The following is a 6,302-nucleotide window of genomic DNA, read 5'->3' as shown; positions in this document are numbered from 1 at the left end:
ACATACTGTTGAAAATACAACAGCAACAGCACACCGTCACTGCTACCTGAGGAGGAGGTCCTTAGTGGCCCCACAATGTCTTCTCTTGTCATCTGAACATTGTGTGCTGGTGATATCTTGGATTGAGCAACGCTGCCCAACGCATCCCATTGCCACTGGTGTGAACGAGCCCTTTCTGAGTCCCGGATGGAGAAACACTGTCGCATATAAATGCAGCTCTGCCACCTCTGGACTGTTGTGACTTTACCTGTTCTTACGATCAAAGGCGAAGTCGTTTTCCCAGGTTAGAGGGAGGGACGGGTGACAGGTACCTTGGCTGCCAGACTCATCTGGAAAAAAACCAGTTCAGACTTTCCTTGGTCCAACTGAAGCACAGGTAAGGGGAGGGGAGCAGCGATGCAGGCTGCAGGTAAGAGGCAGGCTTAGGGAGACACTGCAAGGTGTACACAGTGAACCAACAAGTCGTACAAAGAGAGCACAGGATATCAATCTTAGATTTGAACAAAGCAACCAGGAGCACCATCCATGACTTGAAAGGACGTGGAGAATAGTGTTCAATACTAAATGTAGAAGATTCCTAGGCTCTGGACACAAAGGAATTCAGGTTAGCATCTTCCTCCATACACTCCCCTGCATCATAGGCACTCATGTAGGAGGAAAAATGCCCCCCCATCTCCTGTAAATTTCCATTCTTTGAAATGTTCTTGATGTCTATCAATGATCAATGTCTGCATTTTTCTCGGACTATTACATCCCACCATGTGGTCATTATAGATGATATCGTGTTATCTGATTTATATCTAAAAGTGGTGCATTTAAAGGGCAAACTGAAAGGATTTTGCAATCCAGTTCTAGTAATGAAGTCGCCGCGGGATTGCGTTTTCACCAGATTTTTACGTCTTTAAGATTTGTCCATTTTATTACTTTATATCGGCTTCAGAAAAGTTCTTTGTTTTTCTATATCACATGGATCTACTAATGTTTACGTTATCTTCTCTTTGTATTTTCATGTTTTTAACAAGTAATGTTTTTTAAATGTGAATATAAAAATGTATACAACTATACATCATATTGCCCTTGGACATGTTTTTGTCCCTGGATGTTCTTTTTATCGATCTAATCAAATTCACACCAAATCCTGTCATGGACCGAACGCCCGACAGTATCAGTAGAGAGGAGGGGACCCGGCGGCATACCTTATCCTGCCGGGTGACTGTCCCCTCCTCTCTCTGACGGCGTCCATCACCAAGATAGCCACCTGCAGGTATCAGAATACCGCCGCGCGTGCGCGATTACGCCATCGCGCATGCGCGTGGTGACATCACGCGCATGCGCAGTGACGTCTCGGCGGGGTGACGCTCGGTTACCGCTCCGGGTGTCACCCAGCCTCGGGACGCCCCTGGGTGGATAGATGGGTTGGCGGTGATTCAGTGGTGTCCCAAGGCGGGATTGTCATCCGGAGTGGCTACCGGGTGACACCCCACTGTGACGTCTTTACACATGACGTCACGCTCTGTCACTTGCTGGCAGCCATTTTGGTGATGGATGCCGGCAGGGAAAGGAGGGGCATACCTTATCTCTCGTGCAACTGTCGGGCTCTCTGTGCCTGACTTTTCAAAGGGGGTGACACCAAAATGACTATCAGTCATTTTGGTGTCATCCCTACAATGGTGTCACAGGGGTCTCACTGCACCCCTCTAGTGACGCCACTGCGATGATTGGTGGTGGTGCATGTCACCAGGTGGTGTTTGCAGCGCACGTTACCGAGGGGGGCTGCACAGCAAGGAAGCATGCCAACTAGCTCACTGACATCATTGGTTGTCAGGAGCAGGGAGGGACACCGGCCAGAGAGTTACAGGTTTCTAAGAGCTCTCTGGGCAGAAAGAGGACTGCCACCCCCACCCTTCATGTGACCCATTGACCCTAAGGCAACGGGTTTGTCTCCCCCTCCCCCTCACATGTGACCAAATGAGATACCACCTTAGGTAACCACCTCAGTGTGCCTCACTATAGGGATGGCACTGACTGTGGTGGTGAGGTGAACCCACCAGAATTCCCTTCTTCCCAGTTTTCTCCTCCGTTGGAACCAAACACAGTACTTGTGTACCCCTGCACATGGTTTTTAGTACTTTAGGATGGAAGTATCTTCTTCATGCCACACACACAGCTACAATGAGTATCCTATATCCTGCCAAAGTAGTTCTCTGATGTTTTTACATGCAGTCCTCTACCACCTTGCACAGTGAAGACTCCGGTGATTAGTTATGCAACATACCATTTAGAATCTTGATGACAAGGTGTTGCATTGCGTCTTGGATTCCAAACACTTCATATAGTCCTGCTCTCCACATCTGGGCATATGGTATGCATTTCTGTGGGTTTGGACCCATTTGTCATGCAAGGAATTGGGTGAGCATAGAAATGTCGTATGCTCCTCGACTCCATCGAACAACAGTAATACAACGCAAACAGCATCCACTCAGCATACAGCTGATTTACAAATCAGCCCATATATGTCCTGGTGACCATTGTTTCCAGAACTGGAAGTGAGGGAAAATCTGAAATTTTGAGGTGTCACAGGAATAGAGGAATTTATTTTGCAATAGTTACATTTGTTCAAGTGACAACTGTGCTAGTGAGGATTTCCCTTATCATAAAGAGCTCTCCTCACACTTCCTGCCATGTCTCAAGACAGGAAGTAAAGGAAAATCTTCCCAATGTGACAGACAGCAAAAGCATAGAGAGGTAAGATCTTCTGTTTGTTTTTTATTGCTGCCTGTGTCTTCCTGTTCCAGTGACCCCCATTTCCCTCATTTCGTGTTGTGCTGTAGCTGTATCACTGAAAAAAAGGGACTTTAAAAATGTGGTATAAAACCTTAGAATGTATAGCCTTAAAAACCTGGGATGCCATAGGTTTGAATTTTAAGTTGAAAACTAATCAGTTGACCACCTAGTTGTAAGTCTATCTATCTGAAATGTACATGGGATGGAAAATGAGATGTCATGTACCGGGGTGGAAACTAAAGTAATGAGGGGCTTCTCTTGCACTCCTTGTCCAACACCCCAGGAAACGGTGACAGATGTGAGGAGAGTGGCACAAGGGCCAAAGTTGCAAGCAGAGTCAGTTGTTCAGGTGTGCTGACCAGGATGGCTGTAGATCACTGAGCAGAAACCAGACACTCAGTACCCGATCGGAGTCAAGAGCTGAGGCAAGGTCAATAACACTTGGCAGCAAGGTACCAAATCAGCAGACAGAGGCAGTGTCAGGAAGCAAGCCATGGGTCAGTAACAGCTGGGCAGTGAGGTGCAAAATCAGCAGGCAAAAAGCAGAGACCAATATGCAGCCCAGGGTCACACTGAGTAGGGAAATTCCAGAAGCAGGTCCAAGGGGCAAGCTGGGTCAAACAGAGGAAATCAGAACAGCAGGTTGAGTCGCAAGTATCAGGAACCAGCTGAAGACCACTCAGCAGTCTGTCCAGGTGACCAGGTCACACCCCAGTAATAAAAAACAGAAAGAAGTCTTGGCAGGCTTAGCTCAATTGGGTGTGAGGATCTGGTACTTACTGCTGTTCCAGTCAGAAAAGGTTCTTCAGGCTGCTGTAGGGGGTATAAATACAATGCAACTCACACTGAGCTAAGCCTGCCAAGACTTCTTTCTTTATTAAGTTTTGCAATGGAATATAATCATTGCTGTTCAGTAACATTGTACAGCTTGCACAATGGTTACACTGCATGCAAAGTTATATGTGCCAATAAAAAAGAAGAAAAGGGAAACTATAAAATCGCTATCACTGGTATATGGCAATAAAGCTATTGTTCCAGTGTCTGAGAGTTCTGTGTCACGTGAGCTTATTACCTAGGTCATAAATGACTAAGGTAACACTTTACGCAATGATTAAATCTATATTTATAGCAGTGTTCTTCTATAAGGTCAGGAAGGATGAGGAACAAAAAGAAGTAGGAGCAAAGGAGAGAAGAGAAAATGGAGGGGGATTAAAGGAGAAGGAAGATGGGTCTATCTTCAGTTTGGTAGACTGAGGTCTGAATATGCATTGGAGGTGGGTCAGTTAAAGGGTTAATTCCAACAACCCCCCTCAACTCCACCAAATAACCCTCCCCAACTCCACCAACTATCCTTCCCCATCTCTCCCTCCCCAACTCCACCAACTCTCCCTCCCCAAGTCCACCAACTATCCCTCCCCTACTCCACTAACTATCCCTCCCCAACTCCACCAACTATCCCTCCCCAACTCCACCAACTCTCCCTTCCCAACTCCACCAACTATGCCTCCCCAACTCCACCAACTCTCCCTTCCCAACTCCACCAACTATGCCTCCCCAACTCCACCAACTCTCCCTTCCCAACTCCACCAACTATGCCTCCCCAACTCCACCAACTCTCCCTTCCCAACTCCACCAACTATGCCTCCCCAACTCCACCAACTCTCCCTTCCCAACTCCACCAACTATGCCTCCCCAACTCCACCAACTCTCCCTTCCCAACTCCACCAACTATGCCTCCCCAACTCCACCAACTCTCCCTTCCCAACTCCACCAACTATGCCTCCCCAACTCCACCAACTCTCCCTTCCCAACTCCACCAACTATGCCTCCCCAACTCCACCAACTCTCCCTTCCCAACTCCACCAACTATGCCTCCCCAACTCCACCAACTCTCCCTTCCCAACTCCACCAACTATGCCTCCCCAACTCCACCAACTCTCCCTTCCCAACTCCACCAACTATGCCTCCCCAACTCCACCAACTCTCCCTTCCCAACTCCACCAACTATGCCTCCCCAACTCCACCAACTCTCCCTTCCCAACTCCACCAACTATGCCTCCCCAACTCCACCAACTCTCCCTTCCCAACTCCACCAACTATGCCTCCCCAACTCCACCAACTCTCCCTTCCCAACTCCACCAACTATGCCTCCCCAACTCCACCAACTCTCCCTTCCCAACTCCACCAACTATGCCTCCCCAACTCCACCAACTCTCCCTTCCCAACTCCACCAACTATGCCTCCCCAACTCCACCAACTCTCCCTTCCCAACTCCACCAACTATGCCTCCCCAACTCCACCAACTCTCCCTTCCCAACTCCACCAACTATGCCTCCCCAACTCCACCAACTCTCCCTTCCCAACTCCACCAACTATGCCTCCCCAACTCCACCAACTCTCCCTTCCCAACTCCACCAACTATGCCTCCCCAACTCCACCAACTCTCCCTTCCCAACTCCACCAACTATGCCTCCCCAACTCCACCAACTCTCCCTTCCCAACTCCACCAACTATGCCTCCCCAACTCCACCAACTCTCCCTTCCCAACTCCACCAACTATGCCTCCCCAACTCCACCAACTCTCCCTTCCCAACTCCACCAACTATTCCTCCACACCTCCACCAACTATCCCTCCCCTACTCCACTAACTATCCCTCCCAAACTCTCCCTCCCAAACTCCACCAACTCTCCCTTCCCAACTCCACCAACTATCCCTCCCCAACTCCACCAACTATGCCTCTCCACCTCCACCAACTATCCCTCCCCAACTCCACTAACTATCCCTCCCCAACTCCACCAACTATTCCTCCACAACTCCACCAACTATCCCTCTCCAACTCCACTAACTATCCCTCCCAAACTATCCCTCTCCAACTCCACCAACTATCCCTCCCAACTATCCCTCCCCAACTCCGACAACTCTCCCTCACCAACTCCGACAACTATCCCTCCCCAACTCCACCAACTATCCCTCCCAAACTCTCCCTCCCAAACTCCACCAACTATCCCTCCCAAACTCTCCCTCCCAAACTCCACCAACTCTCCCTTCCCAACTCCACCAACTATCCCTCCCCAACTCCACCAACTATGCCTCTCCAACTCCACCAACTATCCCTCCCCAACTCCACTAACTATCCCTCCCCAACTCCACCAACTATTCCTCCACAACTCCACCAACTATCCCTCTCCAACTCCACTAACTATCCCTCCCAAACTATCCCTCTCCAACTCCACCAACTATCCCTCCCAACTATCCCTCCCCAACTCCGACAACTCTCCCTCACCAACTCCGACAACTATCCCTCCCCAACTCCACCAACTATCCCTCCCAAACTACCCCTCTCCAACTCCACCAACTATCCCTCCCAACTATACCTCTCCATCTCCACTAACTATCCCTCCCAAACTCTCCCTCCCAAACTCCACCAACTATCCCTCCCAAACTCTCCCTCCCAAACTCCACCAACTCTCCCTTCCCAACTCCACTAACTATCCCTCCCCAACTCCACCAAATCCCC

The 6,302-nt window shown here is 49.4% G+C and overlaps 1 protein-coding gene across 1 annotated transcript in view; it reads left to right on the top strand.

Annotated features, from left to right (window-relative positions):
* The first annotated feature begins 579 nt into the window (after positions 1 to 579).
* The window catches only part of SCNN1A (sodium channel epithelial 1 alpha subunit), an 82,870-nt gene continuing 77,147 nt past the window's right edge, over positions 580 to 6,302 (top strand). Inside the window, exon 1 of the mRNA XM_018567372.1 lies at positions 580 to 604. The gene's annotated coding sequence lies outside the window, so the exon portion shown is untranslated. The remainder of the gene's footprint in view (positions 605 to 6,302) is intronic.

This window comes from Nanorana parkeri, unplaced genomic scaffold, assembly GCF_000935625.1.
Source record: "Nanorana parkeri isolate BGI_ZX_2015 unplaced genomic scaffold, ASM93562v1 scaffold1037, whole genome shotgun sequence".
Taxonomy (NCBI): domain Eukaryota; kingdom Metazoa; phylum Chordata; class Amphibia; order Anura; family Dicroglossidae; genus Nanorana; species Nanorana parkeri.
The sequence above is the reverse complement of the archived record's forward strand: the minus strand, read 5'-3'. Positions and strand labels throughout refer to the sequence as shown.